This window comes from Panicum virgatum, chromosome 8K (genome assembly GCF_016808335.1).
Source record: "Panicum virgatum strain AP13 chromosome 8K, P.virgatum_v5, whole genome shotgun sequence".
Taxonomy (NCBI): Eukaryota; Viridiplantae; Streptophyta; class Magnoliopsida; order Poales; family Poaceae; genus Panicum; species Panicum virgatum.
In genome coordinates, this window is record NC_053143.1 from 47,472,247 (window position 1) to 47,487,930 (window position 15,684).

The 15,684-nt window shown below is 45.4% G+C and overlaps 1 long non-coding RNA gene across 1 annotated transcript; it reads right to left on the bottom strand.

Moving 5' to 3' along the window:
* Positions 1 to 1,772: 1,772 nt before the first annotated feature.
* Positions 1,773 to 3,721, bottom strand: LOC120644932. Its single transcript, XR_005663993.1, has 3 exons — positions 3,397 to 3,721; positions 2,768 to 2,806; positions 1,773 to 2,050 (listed from the first exon to the last, which is right to left on the bottom strand). It is a non-coding gene; the product is annotated as an uncharacterized LOC120644932 (long non-coding RNA).
* Positions 3,722 to 15,684: the final 11,963 nt, after the last annotated feature.

Genomic DNA, 15,684 nt, shown 5'->3' on the forward strand with positions numbered 1-15,684 from the left:
TCGTGGCAGCAGGCTCTCCCGGGCGCACAATCGTCTGATCCCATGCTCGTCTTCTTTTCCAGTGCTTCCCTCCAGGCCGGTCTCTGTCTCCCAGGCACTGTTGATCGAACACAGCTCGTCTGCACCTGCTCGAACCCAAACATGACGGGCGCTGGGGCCCGGACGCTCCCTGGTGAGGTGGAGCATGTCTTGCACGAGCACCCTGAAGGAGGATGTATTGGCAGAGACATACGGGACCTCCGGACTCTGGTCATGGTCTGCACATGCATGGTTTGCACTACGGCTCTCATTTTTCAACATACGAAAGCATGTAGGCAGCAGCATATAGGTAACACGAGTCAACATGCATCTGAACCTTGTAGGAAACAGGAAGCAGCAGGCATGCACCGATGTACGCACACTAGTATAGAAAGGGGCTATTGTTTCGGTTGGGAAACCCCTTTAGTCCCGGATATCCAACCGGGACTGTGTATCCGGGTCTAAAGGCCCGCCCTTTAGTCCCAAGTAATTTAACCGGGACTATAGGGGGACTGTTACACTAGTTTCTTTGTTGGCGCCTCCTTTTTAGGATGCTGATGGTTGGTTTCGGGCGCTGCCAGCACAAATTCTCTGGGGGCTAGCTGCTACTGACCGCCAGCAGTAAGCCAGTAACCCATTTCTGCTGGCGGGCCACTTAAGCAACCGCCAGGGAAAATAGTTTTATCACTGGCAGTTGCTTTGTCGGCCCGCCAGCACAAAGGGGTTGCTGCTTCAAATTTAAATTTAGAAGGGTCCAAGTTCATCAAGGTTGAAACAGAATGTTTGAATTCAGGCACAAAGCATTAGAAACTTGGACACATACCACATATGGGTCAAATTCATCAAACACGAAGTCTGGCAACACAAGACTCATCAGTCACATACACAAATGGTCCAAGTTGTACATCTCACGGTTAGAACGGAAACAACAATCCAGCAACCAAGTCTAATCCCTAACGATGATTCCAGAAACAAAGAGGTATGCCAACACACCAAGTACACCAAGAACAACTACAAGGGCACCAAATCCAACTTCATTCTTCTTCTTACCAACTTGTTTCCTCACATCAGCTATCTACTGCTTCATCTCCTGCTTCAAGTCTGCAATGTTTCGAGATATTTCTCCATGTTGGAGCTTCATTTGACACATCTTCATCCTCATGTCACACAATTGCATCTTCAGATCTTGAAAGTTCATGCTCAGACTACTGGTAGCCGGTTCAACAATTGTTTCAGGCGGAACAAGACATTGCTGAACCAGTCATGGTGCCGCTGCTGAAGTCTGAGCATCAAGTACCCTGTGTGTCCCGACACTAGATCCAGCATAAGTAAGCAACAATTGTGGTGAGCACTACTACAAAACACGGATATAGTAACACCAACTTGTGTTACTATAGGCTGATAAATGTGTTACGAGCTCCCCTAGTAACACATCTTTCTAGTGTTACAATTTCCAATGTTACTACAATCAAATCTATAGGAACACAACATGTGTTATTGTACATCTAAAAAAGTGTTACTACTCAGTAACACAATTCCTTACCTTGTGGAACATTTATAAAGTGTTACTAAAATTCTCTTTTGTGACACATTTTTAAAGCTCTATTAACACTTCAGTTTGTGGTATAAACACCAAAATATTGATTGCAACACTTGTTTTACCTATTGTAACACGTTTAAATTTTGAATAATTATTTATTTTACACGTGCATATAACATATAATGTTGCCATGAAATTTCCAAAGTGAACCCAATAAATTGCAAAATCACACAAACCATTAATTTTAATAATCATAGCAAGCTGCATTATTTGTAGGAAGTTTACAAACATCGTACTTGTTCACATGATGTGATATATAATATGATTCTAGTGAGAAAATGTACATAGTGAAGAGTACAAGCCCATACTACTGGGAAAACTGGAATGTAAACAAAATATATCTCCAGTATTCTTAAACTCCACTGCCTCTTTATCCATGTTTGTACACATTGTCACATTGACACAAGAATTCAGCTACTGATCAATTTTGGCCTGCATATAGAAATCAAGTTGTAGCATTACATAGATCCAACACACAAAAATACTAGTAAGTATTGAATATGAACTCTCTATAATAGCTTGAAATGCTGAGAAATTGATGCATGTAGGTATTGATAATATATTGAAAAGTAAACAAATAAACTTCATCAGGGGACAAAGTTTAGTATTTCAAGTGATCACTATCCTAATTCGCAAGCTAGTTTTCCAACAACAATTTACTGTCGTTTCACCGAAAAAATTGCTATCAACTGAATCCTGTCACTTACCATAACTAAATATGTAATGCTTTCAATCACTCCACGAACATAATAAGAAAATTGATCTGTGTTGATGGATACATGATCCGCTTGGCAAAACAAACTGTATAATGGTTTGTTCAATTAGCTGGAATCAGTACTGGGCAATAAGCAATCAGAGTGGCCTTATTGCTAGTTTGGAGGATAAAACATGAAAAAACATAAATAAATTGATAAAACAGTAATCTCCAGGAATAAAATTCCAATCTCTTTGACATTTCAACAAACAAATCATGGGCAAGGTCGATTAAAAGAACCAGCAATGTGCAAGACAGATGCAATTTAGTCATAATAGAAGTAACACGGAGTATCACTAGCCTTTCTTCCTGCTCTACAATAATCTGTCTTGGGGCAAATTAATTACTTAAATCAGGAGCCGTAGTTCAGCTAAACCATGGGGTTGAGAACTTACACTTCTGATTTGGAGGCAATATTCGGCTCCATGTGGCACCTGTTTTAGATCAAGGGCGGCAGGTTTTAGATTACATAGTGCAAACCATTTGTTACTGCAATTTGCAACCTGGCCAGCAAGGAAAGACGTAGTTCATTGGTTCATAGAGAAGGGACATCTAATTTGGACCCTAAAATGCCTCTGCATATCACTGCGAGGAGGCAGCAGCAGCCTAAGTAATTAATCTTATGTTTCCCGTAATAGACTAAAAAAATACTAAATCTTGTGGATTAGTTAAAGCATTATTACAACATTTATTCATGCCGGGTAAGCAATTCTTACTCTATGTTTCAACGAAGTACAGATGCTTAACCACACCTAACAATTCACTTCTACAACCATTTGTCCTACAAGGTACCAAAACTGGTCTAAACAAACAAGAGTGATATCACCCATACTCGTATATGCAAGCTGCACGGTTAATCAACACTGTACCACATTCATTCATGTCATCTAAGCAATCCTGACTATGTTTTAACCAAGTACAGATGCTGGACCATTCACTACAATTCATGACGTCAACCATTTGCCCTACAAATTTCTAAGAACTGAATCTAAATAAACAAGAATGCTATCACCACTACTCATACCGTGGACCTGTTGCGGCGTCGGGGCAGCCCCTGGACCTGCTGCAACATCCCGTGGACCTGCGGCCGGAGGACCTGGACCTGCAACGGCGGCGGCGGCGGCGACCCCCTGCACCTGCAGCGTCAGGTTCCTGGACCGCAGAGAAGTGGACTGCGTGAGCACCGGGGGTCGGGTCGGGTCATGGGACAAGGCTCAAGAATGCGGCGGCGGCCGCCTGCACCGCAGTGACGGCGGGGTGGGCGCCGGGGCCATGTCGTGGGGAAGGGGGCGCCGGGGCGGAGGATTGAGGAGGCAGGAGGCCAGGGGCGCAGGAAGGGGCAGCCTAGTTTACGGGGACTGCAGTTACGTCCCCGCAGTTGAGTCACTGCGTGTGGGGCCTGCACGCAGTGGGGCCCACGTGACAGTGACCCAACTGCAGGGGACGTTACTGCAGCGGATCCGGTTCCAGTTTACGGTCGACCGTAGGAGGGGTTTCCTAGGGTCCATCTTCCGATCAGTTTTTTTTCTTCTGTTTTTAGTAATTTTTTTTGTCGTTTTCTGATAAAAAAATAAAAAAATAGAAAACTTTTTTCAGGGAAAATTTTAGAGAGACAGAAAAATTTTTCTAAGAAAAAATTGACGAGAAAAAACTGAAAGAGAAAGTTTTACGAAATAAATTAAAAAATTGAAGACAAAAATTTTTACATCCAAAATAAAAAAATCTCGAGTAAAAAAATTGTTAAATTTTTTGAATAAAAAAAGAAAAAAACTACTTGGAGCTCGCCGCCGCCTCCGCCGGGGCCGAGCGCCGCGCCTCCCCGGCCCCGCCCTCCCCCGCCGTGCCGCGCCTCCTTGGCGCCGGCTCCGCCGCGCCGCCTTGCCTCCCCGCCGCCGGCGCAGTCGTGCCGCGCCGCCTCCACCCAGCCCGCCGCGACTCCCCGCCGCCGGCCGCCCGCCATGGAGCACTGGAAGGGAGGAGGGAGGGGAAAAGGGGAACGGGAGAGAGGAAGGGGGAAGGAAAAATGGAAACGGGAGATACTGACGGTGTGGATTGTGAGTTTCCAAACTCACCGTCTGCTGTAGACTCAACATCGGGGCGCAGGAACCGTCGGGGGATATCGTTGCGGGGAGGAGCACAGGAGATTCTATTCACTGCAGCGCAGGAGAGAGCAGATGAGCCACGCACGCAGGCCTAATCTGCTTGGGCATGGGCGCACGGCCCATTGGGATAGCTTTTTTTTTTCATTTGCCAAATTTTCTATCTTTCATTTTTTTGATATGCTTTCTTTCATTTTTTATTCACAGGCAAAACACAAGTCCTCCAAAATAAATGCCGATGGTGTCATATTCATTTCCCTGCAAAATAGGATTTTATAAAGAAAGTTAGCAGTTCGAAAGGTGATTGTCCAAATGAATTAAAAACTGAACCGTACTTATTTATATTTGAAAATCTGAAACATTTTTTTATTTCAGAATATCTGCTCAAACAATTTCTGTTTTAAAATTTTTTATCTTGTTCTCAAAACATCTGGGGTACCACGGGAGACAATCGCGTGCACGCCGAGGAGGCAGGACCAAGAAGAATCCTCAATCACTAGTTTTAAGTAAGGGAAAAAATAAAAAAAACATAAAGCCATAATTATTTTGACCTTCCCAACACATTAGGACTTTACGTACCCTCACTAATGCCCTTAAAAGTATCATAATTTGCTATGTCTCATCATAATTCAGCTAGGCTTGTTAGTAAATTGCACCGCACCGAGCCACGTGAGAGCCAAGCGGGCTACCGAGCTACGCGCATTTTGTCCAGCCCTAGTGTGAAGGAGGACACGTTGGATGGGGTGCAGTGAAGTAGTGCAAAAAAATAAGTCTTTTGTTACTAATACTTTTACTTATGTAATTTCTTCAACATTCTTAATTGTCTACTAGTGATGCTATCTAGTGTCATCACATTCATGGCATTTAGTGAATGGAAAAAATTGATGGGATTCCTTGTAACACTTAAATTGTAACATTATTTTGTATGTGTTACTAAATACTACTATCTTTGTAACATTTTGGATGTAACATTACTTTTGTGTTACTATAAATATTGTCTGTAACACAATTTTATTGAACATGTGCTATGTGTTACAACACTCATCTGTAACACTTAGTTTTGCGTTACTGTTAAACTTCTAAGTAACACAATGATGAATGTGTTACAAGAGCATGTTACAATAACTATGCTCTGTAGTAGTGGAGTGTCCGCTAGCCACTTTAGGTAGACGTTTTCCGACCACCAGCAGGACGCCAGGACTGACATGATCTCGGATCATCTTACCAAAATATAATAAGTATCTAAGTATATGCTGAAATACGCTAACTGTAATTAATTAACTAGAATCTAACTAAACAAGCAAGATAAGCTAAGACAAAGATTAACGTTAATTAACTAGCAAAATAAGCTAAGACAAGGCAGCTACGCTAAGACAAATATCTACCATTATCTAACATTAATTAACTATAAGGAACTAAACAAGCAAGGTAATATAAATAAGCTAAGAGCCTAAGACCAACAAGCTAAAACAAGCAAGTTAATTACTCACTTTGTAGTGGTTGGGGCACTTGTAGAAGATATCGTCTGCCCTGCTCCTAACACAAATGATCTTGGTGTCACATGACGGGTTTGGGCAGTCAGGAAGGGGGAGGCATGAACTGGGAGCTGCTCGGCGCCGATGATAGGTTGCCGGTGGTGCTCACGATGCGGTAGACCTCACCTTCATGTTGGATATGATCTCCAGGCCCGATCCAAAGATCGGGCCAAATCCCCTTTGATCGCGCCCTGATCGGGGGCGCCCAGTCATTATGGCTGGTGGGCCCCCGTCGCCCGCGCTATATAGAATAGGAGGGGGGCCGGGGCACGGACACTCAAGTTGACCGCTGCCAAACCCCTCTCCAACAAACCCTAGCGATCTAAGGGAGCGCAAGGCCGACGGGAAGCACCCCAGCGCCGCCACGACGTTCCCCACCGACGCCGCCGTTCCCGGCCAGTGCCGGTACCGGCCCGAAGGGTACCGGTACCCTCATTTCCCATCGTCGCCGCCGGATCCAGGCCTTGCCAACCCGGACTTCCTCGCCTCCATCCTCGACTCCATCGACGCCATGGCACCCGCGGGGTCGAGCTCCTCTGCGCCTCCTTCCACGGATGGTTTGCACCTTCATCTCCATACCTTCCTCTCTCTTTGTTGTACTAGAACTAGGATGAACCCCATGTTTATCTACTAGAAGATATACCCGTACTCGATCTTGTATGCCTAGATATCGATCCAGTGTAGAACCCTAGAATCTTTGTAACTAACAATGGTATCACTCGCCGATCTAGTGCATAGATCGAGTTTTAGGATAGAGTTTAGAAGGAGAAAGAATTGTTTTCGATGCAAATCGAAGAAAGAACCTCGAATTGATCTCGGATTGACCGAGATCCCCAATCCAGAAACCCTAACCCTAAAAGAGAACCCCGGGAAAAGGGTGGAACTTACCTTTCCCGGTCAAGAACCACTGCGCGCGTCATTGCTTGTCGGCGCGCGCACAAGAACCCTAACCCTAGACCCGTGAAACCCTAACCTGCAGAATCAAGAACTTGACAGAAAGGGAGGGGACTCACCTCCTCGGCCGCCGCCGCTCACTGGGGCGCGCCAAAGAATCCGGCCGCCACTGGTCGCCGTTGCGCAACCGCGCGCGGGGCCCCGGCCGCCACTCAGAACCGGCGCACGGCCTGTGCACCACCTCCAGTCCGCTCGACGGCGGCGCGCTCCCACTCGGTTGAGCGCGCGCGCCGACGAGGGGACCGGCGGGGGCGCCGCCGCGTAGCCAGCCTTCCCCGGCGCTGACCGCCTCCGGCGGTGCCGCCGCTCTATCGGGCGAGAAAAGGGGAAGAAATGGGCCTAGGGTTTGGGCACCCCGTCGCCGACGCCGGTTTTGATCCGGCGAGAAGGCCGGGCAGCCATCGGATCAGATCCGACGGTCTGCATCTGCCGGCCGGCGAACGGGCCGATTGAGGCCCAGGCGGGGGGCGCACGTGGGCCGTTTCGGCGGCCCGTTCGTCTGCTGTTGGGCAAAGGGCCCAGGCGCCGGGGGGGCGCGCGACCGTGGGTCGAAAGTGGCCACAGGCCGCATGAACAGTTCCAGATTTCGCCTTTTCTTTTATTTCAGAAGCAATTTGAATATGAATTCTGGTTGAATTTGTTTAGAATTTGAATCTCTGCAAATAAATGCACCAACGTGTATTATTTTTAGAGCAGAAATTTACAAGAATTATGCTTCTGAATATTTAGAATTTTATATGTTTCCGCTGCAAAGAATTTATTTTGTCTCTATGTTATTTTGAACCAACGAGATAATTGATATAGAGGCCTATAGAATTTTATTTCTCAGAATTTTCAGTATATTATAATGTTGTAATTTCTGACCAAAGTTGATATTGCAATATTATAATTTTGTTCAGAATTTTGTATACATTATATCTTTTTCTGCCCAACGGTGATTTAGATTTAATGTACAGATTATTGCATGTTTTAATTTTGACCAACGTTAAATTGATACATGCATTTATTGTTGTCCTCACAAATTTTGAATTCAAATTTTCAGGCTCCAATGCTATGACTTATGTGAATGCCATTCCTGAACTGGATGGCAACAACTATGGGAAATGGTACCAGAAATTGGAGATAGCTCTGGCGATGGCCAATATAGATTTGGCCATCACAACGCCAGCTCCACAAGAACCAGAAAAGCCCGTAAGGGCACAGAATGAAGAAGCTGCTGCTTGGGCTATCCGAGAGAAGAATTATGACTCTGCTATGACCAGATATGATGCTGACAAGACACGTTGGAATGATTCCAACCGCAAGTGTCTTATGGTCATGAAGGGTTCCACTTCAGATGCCATCAAGATGGCGATCCCAGATTGTGACACCGCTTCAGAATATTTAGCAAAGGTGAAGAGTCAGTTTACTGGTTCTTCCAAGGCTTATGCTGCCATTCTTGCTAAGCAGCTTATCACTAAGAAATACACTGGCGGTGGCATTAGAGAACATATCTTAGAAATGAGCCACATGGCCAACAAGCTTAAGACAATGGACATGCCTTTGCCAGAAAAGTTCATTGTCCAGCTGGTCTTCAAGTCCCTACCAAAGGCGTTTGAGGCATTTCATGTCAACTATAACGCTTTTCCAGAAGATTGGGGTATTGACAAGCTGATTGGCATGTGTGTTCAAGAAGAAGATCGCCTTAAGAACTCCAATGGTGGTGAGCTTGCTTTTCAAGTTCAACACAAGAAAAAGAATTTCCAGAATAAGAACTTCCAGCATAACAAGAGACCTTTCCCACCAGGCAAGAATCAGCATGAGAGTGGCCCTTCCAGACCACCTCCACAGAAAGACTGGGAAAATTTTCCAGTTGAACAAGACAGTGCCTGAAGTGCAAAAAGAGAGGGCACTACAAGAGGGACTGCCCAGAATTCCTGAAAGAGTTGTTAAGAAAGGGTGAGGACACCATTACTTTTGTAGATGAATCCCTGTATTTAAGTTATGACAAATCCACTTGGTGGATTGATTCTGGTGCAACTACTCATGTTGCTAATTCTTTATAGGGATCAAGTATGAGGAGGACCCTGCCAAGAGGCGCAAGAAGAATTAAAGTTGCAAACGGTGTAGAAGCTGAAGTCGAAGCCATTGCAGAATTTCAATTAGAATTACATAATGGCTTTGTACTTTGTTTGAGAGATGTTCTTTATGTACCGTCTTTGCAACGAAACTTAATAAGTGTGTCTAAATTAGATGATGACGCTATTGCTTGTCATTTTGGTGATGGCAAGTGTAAGATACAAGTTAATTCAGAATGTGTTGGTCTTGCCTTCCGACAAGACAAATTATATTTGCTTTCATTATCTGAGAATGTGAATGCAGTATGTTCTGAGAATAAAAATGCCTCCTCATATGAGAATGTTACTAAGAAACGCAAACGAATTGATGCAATTTCGTCGAAATTATGGCACTGTCGTTTAGGCCATATTTCGAGGGGGAGAATAGAGCGCTTAGTAACAGCATCAATTCTTCCACCGTTAGAATTTTCAGATTTAGAACAATGTATTGATTGCATTAAAGGAAAATTCGTTAAGAACATAAAGAAAGGTGCCAAACGAAGTGCGGGAATTCTAGAAATAATTCACACAGATATATGTGGACCATTCCCTGTCACTACTATAGATGGTTATGTTTCTTTCATAACATTTACAGACGATTACTCGCGTTATGGCTACATTTATCCAATTAAAGAACGATCAGAAGCATTGGATAAATTCAAGATATTCAAAGCAGAAGTAGAAAACCAACATGATTTAAAGATTAAGATAGTCAGATCCAACCGTGGGGGAGAGTACTACGGTCGACACACCCCTTATGGCCAAGTTCCAGGACCTTTTGCAAGGTTCCTTATGGAAAATGGCATAGTTGCCCAATATTCTACACCGGGCGAGCCTCAGCAGAACGGAGTAGCAGAAAGAAGAAACCGTACCCTGATGGATATGGTTAGAAGTATGATGAGCTACTCCACGTTACCGATTAATTTGTGGATGGAGGCGTTAAAAACCGCCATTTACATTCTTAATCGGGTGCCAAGTAAATCGGTGCCGAAAACACCGTATGAACTATGGACAGGAAGAGAACCCTCGCTTAATCATTTTCGTGTATGGGGCTGTCCAGCTGAGGCCAAAGTGTTTAATCCAAACATTGGAAAGCTAGATCCCAAGACAGTCAGTTGCCATTTTATTGGCTATCCAGAAAAGTCTAAGGGATATCGCTTTTATTGTCCCGACAGACACACGAAGTTTGTAGAAACAAGACACGCTGCCTTCTTAGAAGATCAGATGATCAGGGGGAGCATAGTAGCCAGAAAATTCGACCTTGAGGAGAAGCGGGTATACGTTCCCACTCCGATGATTCAAGAGCCTTATTTCTCGTTACCTGTGGTTGTGGCACCGATAGAGCAGGAAACTGCAGTGCCAACACCTGCTGTCAGTCTACCTGACGTTGCAGTGCAAGAAACTGCGGTGCCACCACCTGTTGTTGGTTCTCCTAGCCTGGCATTAAATGGAAATGAGGACCCTGTTCCTCAGGACCAAGTAGAACCCGTTGCCATGGATGAGGGGGAGCAACAACAGCCTCCTGTGCAAGAAATACCAGTCGTAGTGGCCCCGAGAAGGTCACAAAGAACTAGAAAACCAACTATTTCTAAAGATTATGAAGTCTATCATAGTGAAGAAATACAGAATGAGGGTGATCCCACCTCTTTTGAAGAAGCCATGAAAAGCGCCAATTCATCCAAATGGTTTGCAGCCATGGAAGATGAAATGAAATCCATGAATACCAATAAAGTTTGGGACTTAGAAGAAATTCCCAAAGGAGCCAAAACAGTAGGCTGCAAGTGGGTCTACAAAACGAAATGTGACTCCAAAGGGAACATAGAAAGATATAAAGCGCGGCTTGTGGCAAAAAGCTTCACGCAAAGAGAAGGAATAGATTACAATGAGACATTCTCTCCGGTCTCATGTAAAGACTCTTTCAGAATAATAATGGCCTTAGTGGCACATTATGATTTAGAATTGCATCAGATGGATGTGAAAACGGCATTTCTAAATGGGGATTTGTATGAAGATGTCTACATGGCACAGCCCAAAGGTTTTGTCATGGAAGGCAAAGAAAATTTAGGATGCCGCTTGAGAAAATCGATTTATGGCTTGAAGCAAGCCTCGAGGCAGTGGTACTTGAAATTTGATGAAACAATTAGAAAGTTTGGATTTAAAGAAAATGAAGAGGACAATTGTATTTATGCGAAGTTCAAGAACGGAAAATTTATTTTCCTCATCTTGTATGTGGATGACATTCTGCTAGCTAGCAGTGATGTTAATCTACTACTGGAGACAAAGAAATTCTTGTCCTCGAAATTTGATATGAAAGATCTTGGTGAAGCTTCGTTCGTCTTAGGAATTGAGATTCACCGAGATAGAAGAAGAGGGATTTTAGGATTATCATAGAAAGCATACTTAGAAAAGATATTAAAGAAATATGGTATGCATGCGAGCAAGCCCACACCTGCTCCAATAGTCAAGGGCGACAGTTTCGGGAAACATCAGTGTCCCAAGAACCAGTATGAGCTCGAGCAAATGAAGGCAGTGCCTTATGCTTCGGCTGTCGGAAGCTTACAGTATGCACAAGTGTGCACACGCCCTGACTTAAGTTTCGTTACCGGGGTACTTGGCAGATACCAGAGTAATCCAGGCATAGAGCACTGGAAAATGGTAAAGAAAGCTTTGCGCTATGTGAGGGGCACAACTGGCCTCATGCTAACATATAGAAAATCAGAAACTTTAGAAATAGAAGGGTATTCAGATTCAGATTTTGCAGGAGATGCAGATGATAGAAAGTCCACATCTGGATACATCTTCACTCTTGCAAAAGGAGCAATATCGTGGAAAAGCTCCAAACAGACAGTTACAGCATCCTCCACGATGTATGCTGAATTTGTGGCATGTTATGAGGCCTCGGGGCAGGTCACATGGCTAAAGAAATTCGTACCCGGATTGAAAGTGGTCGACAGCATAGAAAAACCACTGAAATTATACTGCGACAACGAGCCAGCAGTATTCTATGCTCATAACAACAAGTCGAGTGGTGCTGCCAAACACATCGACGTCAAGTTTTATGTTGTTAAGGAGCAAGTCCAGGATCAAACTATTTGTCTAGAACATATCAGAACGAACAAGATGTTAGCGGATCCGCTTACAAAAGGCCTACCACCCAATGTGTTCAGAGAACACTTAGCCGGCATGGGTTTAAGGGAAAACCTATGATTTCTGGAAAAAGAGGGCCCTAGAATAAGACTCTGTTTCAGACCAGAAAAGTGATTGTGGCTGTTAATCTGACAGTAATAACTGTCATGACGAGGCACGCCATATACACTGATCTGCGATGGGATGAACCAAACTCAGATAAAAAACAAGAATAAGAAAATGAGAGATCAAGGGGGAGAATGTTGGATATGATCTCCAGGCCCGATCCAAAGATCGGGCCAAAATCCCCTTTGATCGCGCATTGATCGGGGGCGCCCAGTCATTATGGCTGGTGGGCCCCCGTCGCCTGCGCTATATAGAATAGGAGGGGGGCCGGGGCACGGACACTCAAGTTGACCGCTGCCAAACCCCTCTCCCACAAACCCTACCGATCTAAGGGAGCGCAAGGCCGACGGGAAGCACCCCAGCGCCGCCACGACGTTCCCCACCGACGCCGCCGTTCCCGGCCAATGCCGGTACCGGCCCGAAGGGTACCGGTACCCTCGCTGCCCATCGTCGCCGCCGGATCCAGGCCTTGCCAACCCGGACTTCCTCGCCTCCATCCTCGACTCCATCGACGCCATGGCACCCGCGGGGTCGAGCTCCTCTGCGCCCCCTTCCACGGATGGTTTGCACCTTCATCTCCATACCTTCCTCTCTCTCTGTTGTACTAGAACTAGGATGAACCCCATGTTTATCTACTAGAAGATATACCCGTACTCGATCTTGTATGCCTAGATATCGATCCAGTGTAGAACCCTAGAATCTTTGTAACTAACACTTCAAGCTCAAGTGACGTCGACGAACTAGAGGTGGAAGAGAAGGTCGACAGCTTTGCGTCGTCAGCGTCTGTGGCGTCGGCGTGTGGTCGGGCTTCGTCCGTGGCACCGGAGGCGGGCGGAGCGGTGATCGGGCTTCGTCCGTGGCACCGAAGGCGGGCGAAGCGGTGGTCGGAGTCGTGGAGGTGCGGAGGCGCGTTGGTGGGCGGTGGAGCGGCGGTGAAGTGGCGGCGCGGTGGGGTAGGAGCGGCGGTGGAGCAGTGGGGGAGCGGCGGGGGCAAGAAGCGCGGTGGAGCAGTGCGGAAGGAGCGGCGACACGGTGGGGAAGGAGCGGCGGTGGAGCTCGTACACAGCAAGCTAAGAGGGAGCGTTATCCGTTCAGACACTATGCACTTGCTTTAATTTGAAGACCAGTATTTGTGCTAGCGGGCGTCCGAGGCCCTGTTTAGTTCTAAAAAATTTTCCTACAGCACCCATCGCATCACATTTTTTGACATATGTATGGAGCATTAAATATAGTTAAAAAAATAACTCATTACACAGTTTAACTGTAAACGATGAAATGAATCTTTTAAACCTAATTAGTCTATAATTGAATATTAATTATCAAATAACAACGAAAGTGCTATGGTACCAAAATCCAAAAATTTTCACGAACTAAACAGACCCTGAAGTACCCGCCAGTAGGATCCAATTGTGCTGGCGGCCGTCTTAAGCACCCGCTAGCACAAATATTTTTTAAGAATCATGATAGAAAATAGATTAATCACTAGAAAATAGTAAATAACTTTAAAATTATTGAATCTCCTAATACAAGACTTATAGAGTTTATATTACTTGTTAAAAATAGGTGGAAGTGCATATCATGTAAGAGACGTTAGATTGAGTGTAAATTTCAAAGTTTGCCTTGAGGTTTATGAAACTCCATAAGAGATGTGTCAAATTGGTAAACATGTATGCCCAAACTTTATCCAAATGAGCTCAGTTTTTTTATATATGGTCACCGACCTATTAAATTAAGTCATGCAAAAGTTTAGCTTTTTCGAGTAAATACAAGATTTATTATTATTATTTCCATTGGACTCATAAATAGAAACTTGATTTATCTGAACACAAAGTTCGAAATACAAATCACTTTTCTGTATAATAACTATATTGTAACTAGGCAACTGCAATATGAATTTTGTAAAAAAATATTACTAAAGTTTGAACCACATGTAGTTGTAAAATTTTTATCAATCAATTATCCCAATAAATAATTTACTCTCAATAAATTATCAGATCAATGTGGAAAATTACGGATGCTTTCTTATAACACGTATGTGTTTTGCATAATTTTATAAAATGTTATATATATATAAAACACTACCAAACTTAAAAATTTTATATCTCATAAAGCACTACAAATTGTGGAACAAAAATATCCGACTCTATCTGTATCAATGAAAAATAAAGATATTACTAATAACAAATTCAAAGGGTTATCTCTATAACTAATGACAAAAAATATTACTAATAACATATTCAAAGGGTTATCTCTGCAACTAATGAGTAATGATGTCAATTTCAAATTATTCTGGGTTTCGGATTTGTGCTGGCGGGTGCTTATGTAGCCCGCTAGCATAAATAGCATCATATATTGGCGGGGGTGGGCGAAATTTTCCCAAGTCCTGGCGTGAAGTCGAAACGACGCCGCTAGGCTGCCCATAAATTCCCCCGCCGCACCCCTCGGCGATCCGCCTCCACAACCGCTACGCCTCCTCCCGCTCCGACCCAGACACGCCGCCTCCCGCTCCGACCTGACGCGCTGCCGCTCGCAGATCCACGGCTGGCACCATCCACGCACTGCCCGAGGAGAAGGAAGGGGGGAGAGGAGGAGCCACCACCGCCGCCGGAGGAGCCCCTTCACGCCTACGCCTGAATGACTCCACCGCCGTAGCTACGCATCGTGCACGTCATCGACCACTCCTGTGCCGCAATACCTCTGCCTCGCCCCGAGCCCCCGACCTTCCTCGATCCAGCCGGTAAGCTCTCGCCGCCGCTTTCCATCTCCATCCTGCTGCCGGCTTCGGCCGATGAACCATCCGTAGGAAACCCTAGGCCTCCGTGTCCCTTTTGTGCCCGGCCTTTGCGCCACTCTCGTTTGCAGGGGCCCTCGTCGTCGATGCCTCTTTGCAGCCACCGTCGCCCCCCTGCCGCCGAGCCGTTGCTGAGGGCTCAGGGTACCGGCGCCCCACGAGGTCGTCCGGTCACGCTGCGGCCCTGAGAAATCAGGATGCCACGCGTGAGCGCAAACCCGAGCTCGGCACGGCCCTTGGCCATGCCCTGGCCTCGTCGATGACCAGCTGCTGCTGTGCCGCCGAGCCTCGTCGCCGACGCACCATGGCCCTGGGATTTTAGGAGCTCGTGGGCATGCCTACATTCGATTACAAGAAAGCAGTTTCAATGTCTACATTCTTTCACTCTCACTATGTAAGAACCGCCCCATAGTGACCCACACAAAGGTGACGAGCTTATGTAGCGTGTCACCCCTATTATAACGGTGACGAGCATAGAGGACGCACGCCACCTTTTGTTCCTCGTTGAGGTCCCGGCAAAGTGTGGCCCGTCACCTTTGACAGAACAAAGGTGACGCGGCTCATGAAGCCCGTCACCTATAATAC